The sequence below is a fragment of the Heptranchias perlo genome, chromosome 11, assembly GCF_035084215.1.
Source record: "Heptranchias perlo isolate sHepPer1 chromosome 11, sHepPer1.hap1, whole genome shotgun sequence".
Classification (NCBI taxonomy): domain Eukaryota; kingdom Metazoa; phylum Chordata; class Chondrichthyes; order Hexanchiformes; family Hexanchidae; genus Heptranchias; species Heptranchias perlo.
The window spans coordinates 19,663,708-19,675,176 of record NC_090335.1 but is presented as its reverse complement, the minus strand read 5'-3'; the positions used below and the strand labels follow the sequence as shown (position 1 = coordinate 19,675,176).

Sequence of the window (11,469 nt, the reverse complement as noted above, 5' to 3'; positions counted from 1 at the left end):
CTCTTAAGCTTCTTCATTCCATTGGAAATAGTCCCAATATCTCAAGTCTCTCCTCATAACCAAATGTTCCCACCCCTGGCATTATCCCGGTGCATCTATGCTGTATGCTGTCTGGCTTTAATGTCCTTTCTGTAATGGGGTGCCCAAAACTGCACACAGTACTGTAACTGTGGCCTAACCAATGCCTTGTACAAATTTAACATGACTTATTCAATCTTCTACTCTAAGTCTCTATTTATAAAACCTAAAATGCTGTTGGCCTTTATTATGGCTTTATCTACGAGCATTCACACTTCCATGGAATTATATATTTGAACCCCTATGTCTCTCTGTTCATCCACCTCATAGCAGCACTAGACTAGGTAAACAAGCACACAAGACATGCAGTAAGAGTTTGAATAAGATTTGTAAATATGCATGATTCATTTAACCATTTGTCAGATCAAGACTGGAGTATTTTGGAGTAATGAAGTAAAATGTTTTGTTTTGGTATAACTGTTGGTCTTCATGACCTTAGTGATGTAACACCCATGAAGTTGTACTGTTTGAGAGCATTGATATGGTGGTTGTTAGGACAGGGTCAGATGGAAAGAGGGGACGGTTTGTGTTCTGGGAAAGGGAGGGAGTGTTCAGGAGAATCTCCTCAATAATTTGCTGCCTTATAACTCTGGCAGCTCGCTGTACTGCTGGGCCATGCTCTTCCTCTGCATCCTTTGGTTCCTCATCCCCTTCTTCATCTTCCTCTTCCACTTCTTCCTCCTTGGGACACTCGAAGGCAACTCACCTTTGAGCATGCAGCAAATGATTATGAATCTTAATACTCACTCTGAGCTGTACTAACGGTCTCCTCCTGAGCTGTCCAGACTGTGGAACTGTTGTTTGCTTAATCAGAACCCTTGCTATTGCACGGCTCTAATTATATCGGCACTCCACATCTGTGCCTGGGTTCCTAACAGGTGTCATGAGTCAGTTGGTGATGAGCCTTCTCCCCAGCAGCCAGCCTGCCATCCGATGGTCTGAGTGGAAACCAGGCACAGACCAACATCACTCGTTGCCTGTGGTCACAAACAAGTTGAACATTGAGCGAACGGAAGCCCTTCCTGTTGAAAAATAGTTGCACGGCAAATTGACTGAGATGTAATACACTTTGTGAGGAATAACAAGGAATGGGAGTATGCACTCAATGGAATGGAGCTGAAGGGTGTGGATGAACAGAGAGACCTTGGGGTTCAGTGCTCCAATCAGGACACATCTTGAATACTGTTCAGTTTCGATCGTTGAAGCAAAAATCAGTATAGAGAGGTTACAAGGCCAATCCTTAGGGCTCGATTTTCGCACCCCTGAGCGGGTGCATTCGTGGTGGGGGGGGCTGCAAAAATTGGGGATTCCCGGGGCGGGTCCGGAGCCCAGCTCCAACCCGCCCACTTCCAGGTTCCCCAGTGACGCGCTGACATGCGCGCGCAGCCCCTGCATGTGGGACTCCTGCCGGCAAATAAAGCCGGCGGGGTGCCACTTAAAGTAATTACTTAGGTGCTTCAGGTCGTTTACAGACCTGATTAACATGATGTTTTAGGAGGGGTGGGATTTTCCAAACAACTGGGACTGTTTCCCGTACTGGGGGAAACAGTCCCAGTTCAAATGGACGTGTTGCAGCCATCAGCCTGTGGCAGCTGCAAAGGTCCATTTGACAGATGGGGGGGAAGACCCTCACTCATTGCAGGAGGCCACTCTGTCACTTTGGACAAAGTTTGGCCTCCACCACCCTCCTCCTAACAATCAAATTCACAAACTTGCACACTTACCCCGGTGTCCAGACACATTTACCTACCTTGCGGACCCCCTCAAATGTACATCTTCCGGATGGGGGCTGTCGTAGCTGCAGTCATGACGTCCTCGGAGGACGAACAGCATCACTAGCCTCGCCGGCCACGCTGTCCACCTCTGACACGTGGAGCCCCACAACACAGTGCTGTGACACATCCACCTGCACAGAAGGAGGGAGGACAACGGCAGAGAGAGATGCGTCGCAGAAGGCACTACTCTCGCCACAGGGTCTACAGACCGAGGCTCAGCTTCCTGGACCTCTCTGAGCAGCAGTGCATACGGAGGCTCAGAGTCACTCGACATGTAGTCGTGGACATCTGCAGCCTCCTTCATGCCGAGCTGTACCCGGCTGGCCCGAGCACCATCTTCTTACCTGTCGCTGTCAAAGTCACCACTGCCCTCAACAACTTCTCCTCCGCATCCTTCCAGGGTGCCACCAGGGACATCGCCGACGTCTCTCAGTCGTCTGCACAAAAGAGCCCTGCAAATACACCTACACCCACTCTGCAGTGTCACAATGGGTGGCATCAGTTGTGGGTCTTCATAGTGATCCTCAGGAAAGAGCATTATTGCACAAACCAGACAAGATTCGCAAAGACATGGCAGTAGTGGTGACAAGATAATATGTCATGTGAGTTGAAATTAATTATAGCTAAAAACCATGACAAACCCTCAAACACCCTTATACATCCCCTTCATGCTCACGACACGTTTGCCTTACGCTTCCTACTGCACATATGTGATGACTGCCCTGTGGCTGCAACACAGGTAGTGGCAGGTTGAGTGAGGCTGACCGTGAAAGAGAAGCATGAGAGGGTGAGTATGAGATAGAGCCATGAGATTGTATGAGGATTGGGTTGAGTGGTAGTGGTGGGATGAGTACTGGCGAGGTGAGTAAGTACAGGTAAGATGAGGATGAGCTTTGAGTGGGTGTGAGGAGTGATGTGACAGAGTAGTGTTGGCAGTGCAGAAGGAGATGTGGGGTGGGGGCGGTGATGTGGCAGACAGAGTGTCGGGGAATGAGTAAGTGTACTCACTTCGGCTGACCTATTTAGGTCATTGAAGCGCCTCCTACACTGTATGCAGGTGCGCGATATGTTGGTGGTGCAGGTGACCTCCTCTGCCACCTCGAGCCAGGCCTTCTTGGTGGCAGAGGCAGGCCGCTTCCTCCCGCCGGCCGGGGGGAAGATCTCTGTCCTCCCCCTCCTCCTCACCCCATCTAATAATACCTGGAGTGAGGCATCATTAAACCTGGGAGCAGCCTTTCCCCTGGGCTGCTCCATGCTGTAAATTTTCTTATTTTCTGCAGCATCAGTCAGTGGAGGACTGCCCCTTTAAATAGGGCTCCTTCAGCTGACAGCCTATGCTGCGCATGCGCAGTCCGCCCACTGCACAGCTCTCCAGCGCGAAACCCGGAAGCAATTAGCCTGCGATTGCATGCGGAGCACCCCGATTTCACCGGGCGCGTTACCCACGCACCCAGTCGACCCCCTGCTGCGAACCCACCGCCCTCCTAATATCGGGCCCTTAGTGTCAGAAGACTGAGTTATGAGGATGCTAGAAAATTTCAACTGTTCATCCTTGGAAGGAGGTGAATGAGAGGGTTTCTTATAGAGGTTTATATAAGTTACAAAGCGGAATAGAAAACATTAATCTAGAATGCTATTTTAAGTTAAACCATGACTGCAAAACATGGAGACATAGCAGAGGTGACTCATCAGGTGAGGCAACTGAGGCACTACCTCACCTAGATTTCGTGTGGAGGTTGTTGTTGTGTCTCAGACTACAAGCGGCTGACAGTTCCATCTGGGACTCAGACAGTTCATGGTTCCGCCTTTTGATGGTCAGGTAGCTCCCGGTGCAGTTGTTTCTTTTTTTTTCGCTGTTTCATCATGACAACAACTCGAAAATGGCAGGCAGATTACTGGCTTGTGTCCTCAACAGTGGCACAGGGTGTAGGAGATGAACGAAGGGCCCAATGCCATGAGAAGAAACTAGCTTGGCTAGGCATGCATAATCGTATGCCTCACTGGTCCGAAAGATCACGAGCCACTGGGATATAAGTATCAAACTAATAAACGGAAAGTTAAAGATTGATGTCAAAAAGCACTTCATGCAAAGAATGTCTAATACCTGGAATGGTCTTCTGAGTAGGCTAATGGAGGAAAAAATTCTAGCAAATTAGATTAAAGGGCCTCCTTCATCTGTACTTATCTTTGTGAATATAAATAGCAGGTTTGCCCATCCTACTCTATCAAATTCTCATCATGTAAAGTTATGCTTCCGCAAAAGCCGCATGAACAATCTCTTTGACTCCACCAAATGTAATTCATTTTTAAACTCTGAAAAATGTAAATGTTAAATTCAGGCCATTATACTCCAGAAATTCAGGCACAGCCGGCTGCAACAAGTATAGACTGGCTGGCACTTCATCAACTGTACATGAGTTCACTCTACACTCACCATGACTCGACTGGCTTGATCGGATGAGCTCCTGCTGGTAGTGACGGTGTAGCTACAGGAAGTGTCATGATGCTGTGGTGTGTTGGGGACTCTGAGGTACTGCAATGACTCAGACTGTTACATTGAAATACACGTTGCACAAGTCCAGATGACATTTAAAAGAAACTCATGTCAGTCTGCACAGCTTTCAGTTTATATAAAAGAATTAAATTCTGAATGGTACACTTGAGCATTTCAACATGACTGTTACGCACATCACAACCAAAGGATGTTTTAGCACAACAGTACATAGGCATCTAATGTGCTTATCCACTTCCCATATTACATTTGTAGGTAGAGACAACATCCGTTTTCCTATTTTCTTTAACTTCCGACTCAGAAAATGAGATAATTAATAGCGATTCTTTGGGTGCTGTACAGCATTGCACTCCTGACCCCGTGATTATGGTTCTAAACTTGACTGCTTTTCCAACTTATCATTGCCAAATCTTACTGGCCGATTTTCACCAATGGCATATTGACAGAAAGGGTACTCATCACCAGTGCTCCACTTCTGAGGACAAAAGGGATATAAATTTGGAAGACTAGTCCTGCTCTGCAGAAGCACAGTTCATGTTGGCTGGTTATGGAGTGAAATGAACAGCTGTGAAGGTCTACAGATCAGACTGTCCATCCTTTAGGCTGAAAGAGGAAACAAAGAGACAACAGTTATGGAAAAAATGAGGGGAAATATCTATATCTATCAATATGGAGGAAACATTATTGAAGATATTTCAAATAATGAACAGGATGGTTAAGTTTAATCATTTTATTGTGAATTATGTAATTTTTAATATGTTTATTATGTTACAGCGTATTTTAATGCTGTGTTGCTCAGCATACTGACAAGACATGATGATGTGTAGAAAGATTTGCAAAAATGATTTCCAGCAATGTCATTTGTTCACCTTTTCTTCTTTGCTAGCTGTTTGTGGTAGCGACTTGCTGACTGCTGATGTTTTTATTGGTAGGTGTAGTAGCTCCCCGGCTGGCAGTTTCTGTTCCAGTTTGCTACTTTGTTACTGGTACGTTCTCAACCTCTTGGCTGTGAGTTGTTAAAATGTAATGCCTGAAATGGGACACAAGTGCATTAGCCATAAGACTTTCTACTGTGTACACACACACATTATATATATTCTATATTGTTATATATGTGCATGTTCATTGTTTGTTTAACACATTTGCTTAATTATTTAAACTAAAACGAGATCTGATGTAATTGTCTAATGCTTAATCCTTATCGAGAATTGAAGCAAAATCATGTGGAGGCATAGGAATAATTCCAGTATCTTAAAAATAATGAACAGAATGAAGGGTAGAAAAGACTTAAATTGTAGCCGGGGTGTTAAGGCCAAGCTCACTTCCACCCTTGCTCAAGGCCCACACTCAACATCTACATATACACACATTTTTGCACCATAGCCCACATGGGTGCTGAAGCCATTTGTAGCACTGTTGCCATTGCGGCTAAGATCAGCTAATGCAGCAAAGACCAGGGCCAGGATTTTAGCCCAGAGCCGGGTTGGAGGGGGCGGGGGGGGGGGGGGGGGGGTCGAATCACAGACGGCAAACCCAGAAGTACGGGTTTCCTGGATGTCCTTACGATTTTGACGTAAGGGCGTCTTATTTTTTTGTCGGTTTGCTGTCCGACTGGCTGGCCTGATTGACAGGCTTGCCTCAATCGGACAGCAGAGCAGCCAGGGAGGGGACGTGAAAAGGTAAGTCCAGGTAAGTCTTTCATTGTATGAATGGGGGTGGGCACGGGGCGACCGATGGGCATGGGGGTCACGGGGTGGGAGAGTCAGTCATCAGAGGAGTAAGTCATGGGGTGGTTAGGATCGGGGGTCATCACGGGGGTCCGCGATCGTTGGGGGTCGGGATTGGAGATCGATGTGGGGGGTCGCTGCGGGTAGGCTTGTTGGGCCTGGGGGAAGCACTCCAGCTCCTCTGCGCCCACAAGCTGTGCCAGAAAGGCACACCTGCAGTTTCAGCCTTCCCACCTCCTTTCACATGGCATGAAGATGACGGCCCAAGAATCCCGGCCCCCAGGGGTTGAAATCGAAAAACCTTTGAAAATAGTGGCCCGCAGCCTCCTTGAAAGGTTTTAGTGACCAACCCACCTCCTGGGAGCGGGTTCGTTGCCCGCCCCTCGTCCCACCCCGGTGAATATCGGAAATGGGCAGGTTGGAGGCGGGTTGGGTGTGGGTCTGAAATTGATGCAATTTTCATTCCCCCCCCCCCCACCCCCAACCCACCCGTTTTTCAAAGTTAAAATTTTGTCCCAGATATCAAATCTGGGACCACCTGCTCTGTATACATCAGTTACATTCTGCTTTTATCAGGTTAGATCCTTCCATCTTTTTTTTCTCTTTTAGAAAACAGTATTCTTCATTTATTCTATTCTTCATTTATGGTCTCAGTCCTTGGATTTGTGAAAAAAAATTGGGTGACTCAATTCCTATTTGCAACAAACTATAATATATTAAAAATCTTCTACCTGTAACACTTCCTGTGTACAAAACCTTAGTTACTGTTGTCACATTTTTGTCACAGTGTTAACTCTTTCCCATTATAAATTAATGTGCTACATTTATAATGGAAACTGCTTATGTAAACTTGTCACCTTCCATTAGTGGTGATGTTGTAGTGACTCAGTTTTTCATCTCCCAGCTCCTCACTCAGTTCTGCAGAGAAACTCCTATGCTCCAATCAACTCTACGTTGTTGCTTCCCAAGTGGTTGTAAATTTTTCTATTTAAATATAAATAAGAATATGAAATCAAAGAATAACATAAAAGTAAGGGCAGGATGAATGACTTTAAAATAGAGACTGAATTATTGCACCCTGGTCCAATTATCCTCTATCCTTTAAATCTGCTTCACCTTTAGACTACACTTGGTTTGCTTTTTTGACCTGGCTTACCCAGAAGCTGTGTTTCTTTTGCTGAACACAAACTGAAACCAGAGTTGGGCTGTCCACAGCAAAGCAGGCCAGATTGTTTAATCTGGTGAGTAATCAGATATGGGACCTATGTTTGTAAGAGGAGGTAAGTCTACAGCATGCAACAACTCCTGGTTAATCCAGATGATGGATATTCATTAACATGGAATGTGAGCATTTCTTACTTTTGTGTCTTTGTTCTGGCTTGATTGACAGTTCTCTATCCAAGGCATATATTCTGCAGGCTGTTGGCTATTTCTTCAGTTTACTCATTTGAACCATATCCATGTCACCATGGTGAGACGGAACTCTGTGGTAGTTGAGGTTGCTCCACATAATAAATATCAAATGACTCAGTGAAAGGACTCCAAAGGGGTGAATTTAACCCACCCTGCCTGGTGGGAATGGGCAGTTAAAATTACATATCGCTCTGTACTCACCGATCGGCCTTTAAACTGCGCAGTTTTTCTTGCACAGCACAGCGGATGAGGAAGGCCAGGCTGAAGACGAGGAAGCAGCATAAGAAGGAAGGCTGCTTCAACGCCTTGCAGCTAGTGATGCCAGGGATGAGTTAATCGCACAGCTATTCCAGTGATCTCATTCCCCTGCCTTGATAAATTGCACAAAACTCCTCCGCATCAACACGCCCATGTTACATCCTTCACGGCTCCCTTAATCCTGCATTCATCCAACTTCTGTATCAATGACATACTGACAATGCAGACTCAGAAGCTGCTTTAGAACCACACTGCAGATCAAAATGCCAAATGTGATAAAGGTGATTAATTTAATTCCGAACACAATAATTGCCTTGAATTCATTTCTCAAGTGTCAACTCATGGTGCCTGTCATAAAAGAAGTTTACTAATTCTACTACTTCTACAAGGTACTCCCTTAATGTCCTCAGCAACGTTGGTGGAACACTGGTGCTGCTTAAGTGGGGACCCTTGAGAGGCTCATGGCCATTGACTTCAGGATGCTCGATCCTGTGAGGGCCCGGCTGCAGACTGTTGTGTCTCAGCTGTGCTGGGGCAGTCAGGCCAAGCTGACTTCCTGGCAGGTGAGTTCCTCCCCTGGTCTTACTCCTCTCTTTGGTATTGTGTGCTGTTTTCTCCTGCAGAAAGATAAAGCGAGAGTTAGTCTTGAAAAGGAAAGTGGACATGTGTAGGGCTTGTGCATATAATGCATCTGCTGAGAGCTGGAGAAGAAGCAAGATGGAGTCAGGATGCAAAGGTGATTAATGTAAAACCGAGTGTCTGGAAGTGAGAAGTGAGGAAGGAGTCCTGAGAAGAGTGCTGGTTCTGCAAGTGCTAGCATGTGAGAAAAGAATGTTATTACTGTCTGGTATGAAGACAGCAAAGGAAGAGGTGAGTGTATTTGGAATGAGGAAGAGAAATGTTGCAGTGTACCCTTGTGATTGGATGTTGAAGGAAGTAATGGAGGGGAAGGAATTGTTGAGAGTGGTAGAGAATGGGTGAAAGGAGTGTTGACAGGTGTTATTGAGAAGGATAGAGAGCTGTACTCATCCTTGCTGCTCTTTTGAGGTAATTGAATCTCTTTCTACATTGAAGTTCTTAGGGGTGACGCTGCTGGCACTGACCCTCTCAGCCATCTCTGTCCAGGCCTGAACTAGATGGTTTGGCACCACTGTGTTTTTCCATTTTGCAAAGAGATCAGGAGCATATGATAAGCATCCCACATGAATACCGGTGCTGAACCCAGCAGTACCAGATTATACTGTTTGCACCCGATTTGTGTTCACCACATGCCTTACATTTTAACATTCTGTTCATAGGGAATGTATATTTGTCTATGGAAATTGCAATTTGCTGTAAACATCAATAGAGTTTGGAGAGGGCCTATATTGTAACAATTGGGTCTGACAAGATAGATATGATGAGGAAGACTACATAGCCCACCTCTGCTCATGATTCTAGAAAGACTCTATGGTCCCCCCCATCCCAACATCCATTTTTTAATACAATTCCTTTATCTGACCAGAAGTCTACTCCACATATTGATCACTGTTTGTGTGAAGCAGAACTTCTTGACACAGTCCTAAATATGTCTTTCACTGCTTTTTACATGTCTCCTTGCGGTACTATCACTGTTTAACTTGAAGTAGTGTTCCAGATTTCCTTTTTCTTTTCTGTTTACTTATACATCTGGTTGCAGTCCCCTCTTAATCACTTAATTTCAACAATAAATGGTGCACATTTTTGTTATCTTTCCTCATAATTCAGTCTGTAGCTCTTCTTTGCATCATTTCCCTTTTCTTTGAAATGAATAGCAGCGAATCTAAACTTAACCTAATAGAAACAAAGAAACAGAAAATAGGAGCAAGAGTAAGCCATTCGGCCCTTCGGGCCTGATCTGCCATTCAAAATGATCATGGCTGATCGTCTAACTCAGTACCCTATTCCCACTTTTTTCCCATATCCCTTGATCCCTTTAGCATTAAGAAATATATCTATCTCCTTCTTCAATACATCTAATGACTTGGCCTCCACTGCCTTCTGTGGTACAGAATTCCACAAGTTCACCACCCTCTGAGTGAATAAACTTCTCCTCATCTCGGTTCTAAATGGCATACCCCGTATCCTGAGACTATGACCCCTGGTTCTGGACTCCCCAGCCATCGAGAACATCCTCCCTGTGTCTAGTCCTGTTAGAATTTTATATGTTTCAATGAGATCACCTCTCATCCTTCTAAACTCTAGTGAATATAGGCCTAGTCGACCCAATCTCTCCTCATACGTCAGTCCTGCCATCCCAGGAATCAGTCTGGTAAACCTTCGTTGTACTCCCTACATGGCAAGGACATCCTTCCTCAGATAAGGAGACCAAAACTGCATACAATACTCCAAATGTGGTCTCACCAAGGCCCTGTATAACTGCAGTAAGACATCCCTGCTCCTGTACTCAAATCCTCTTGCAATGAAGGCCAACATACCATTTCGCATTCATAACTTCTTGCTGCACCTGAATGCTCGCTTTCAGCGACTGGTGTACAAGGACACCCAGGTCTCGTTGCACCTCCCCTTTTCCCAATCTATCACCATTCAGATAATAATCTGCCTTTCTGTTTTTACAACCAAAGTTGATAACCTCACATTTATCCATGTTATACTGCATCTGCCATGTTCTTGACCACTCACCCAACTTGTCTAAATCACATTGGAGCCTCTTTGCATCCTCCTCACAGCTCACATTCCAGCTTTGTGTCATCTGCAAACTTGGAAATGTTACATTTAGTTCCCTCATCCAAATTGTTGATATATATTGTGAAAAGCTGGGGCCCAAGCACTGATCCCTGCGGCACCCCACTAGTCACTGCCTGCCACCCGGAAAAAGACCCGTTTATTCCTACTCTCTGTTTCCTGTCTGTCAATCAATTCTCAATCCATGCCAATATATTCCCCCCAATCCTATGTGCTTTAATTTTGCACACTAACCTCTTGTGTGGGACCTTATCAAAAGCCTTCTGAAAATCCAAATACACCACATCCACTGGTTCTCCCTTATCTATTCTACTAGTTACATCCTCAAAAAACTCCAGTAGATTTGTTAAGCATGATTTCCCTTTCATAAACCCATGCTGACTTTGTCCAATCCCATTAATGCCCTCCAAGTGTTCTGTTATCACATCTTTTATAATAGACTCTAGCATTTTCCCTACTACTGATGTTAGGCTAACTGGTCTGTAATTCCTTGTTTTTTCTCTCCAACTTTTTTAAATAGTGGGATTACATTTGCCACCCTCCAATCTGTAGGAACTGTTCCAGAGTCTATAGAATTTTGGAAGATGATCACCAATGCATCCACTATTTCCAGGGCCACTTCCTTTAGTACTCTGGGATGTAGATTATCAGGCCCTGGGGATTTGTCAGCCTTTAGCCCCATTAATTTCCCTAGCACTATTTTTTTTACTAATACTAGTTTCCTTCAGTTCCTCCCTCTCACTAGACCCTTGGTTCCCTAACATTCAAAGTCACAAATTACATCCTATGTAACTGTGACCGTTGTGCACTATCTCTCCTCATCCTTCTCAACTTGTCTGAAGCCTTTGGCATAATCAACCACTCCATCCTCTCCCAACGCCTCTCCTCCAGCTGAGTTGGACTGCCTTTGCCTGGTTCCACTCTTACATAACCATCATAGCCAGAGAATCTCCTGCAATGGCTTCTCTTCCCGTACCCACAC

The 11,469-nt window shown here is 45.2% G+C and overlaps 1 long non-coding RNA gene across 2 annotated transcripts; it reads right to left on the bottom strand.

The window, feature by feature from the left end:
• Positions 1–4,467: 4,467 nt before the first annotated feature.
• Positions 4,468–7,807, bottom strand: LOC137326901 (uncharacterized). Of its 2 annotated transcripts, XR_010964285.1 has the most exons (4): positions 7,452–7,807; positions 6,950–7,076; positions 5,235–5,395; positions 4,468–4,968 (listed from the first exon to the last, which is right to left on the bottom strand). It is a non-coding gene; the product is annotated as an uncharacterized lncRNA (long non-coding RNA). The 2 variants fall into 2 exon arrangements; XR_010964284.1 differs by lacking the exon at positions 4,468–4,968 and having other exon boundaries at positions 5,116–5,395.
• Between the last annotated feature and the right edge of the window lie 3,662 nt (positions 7,808–11,469).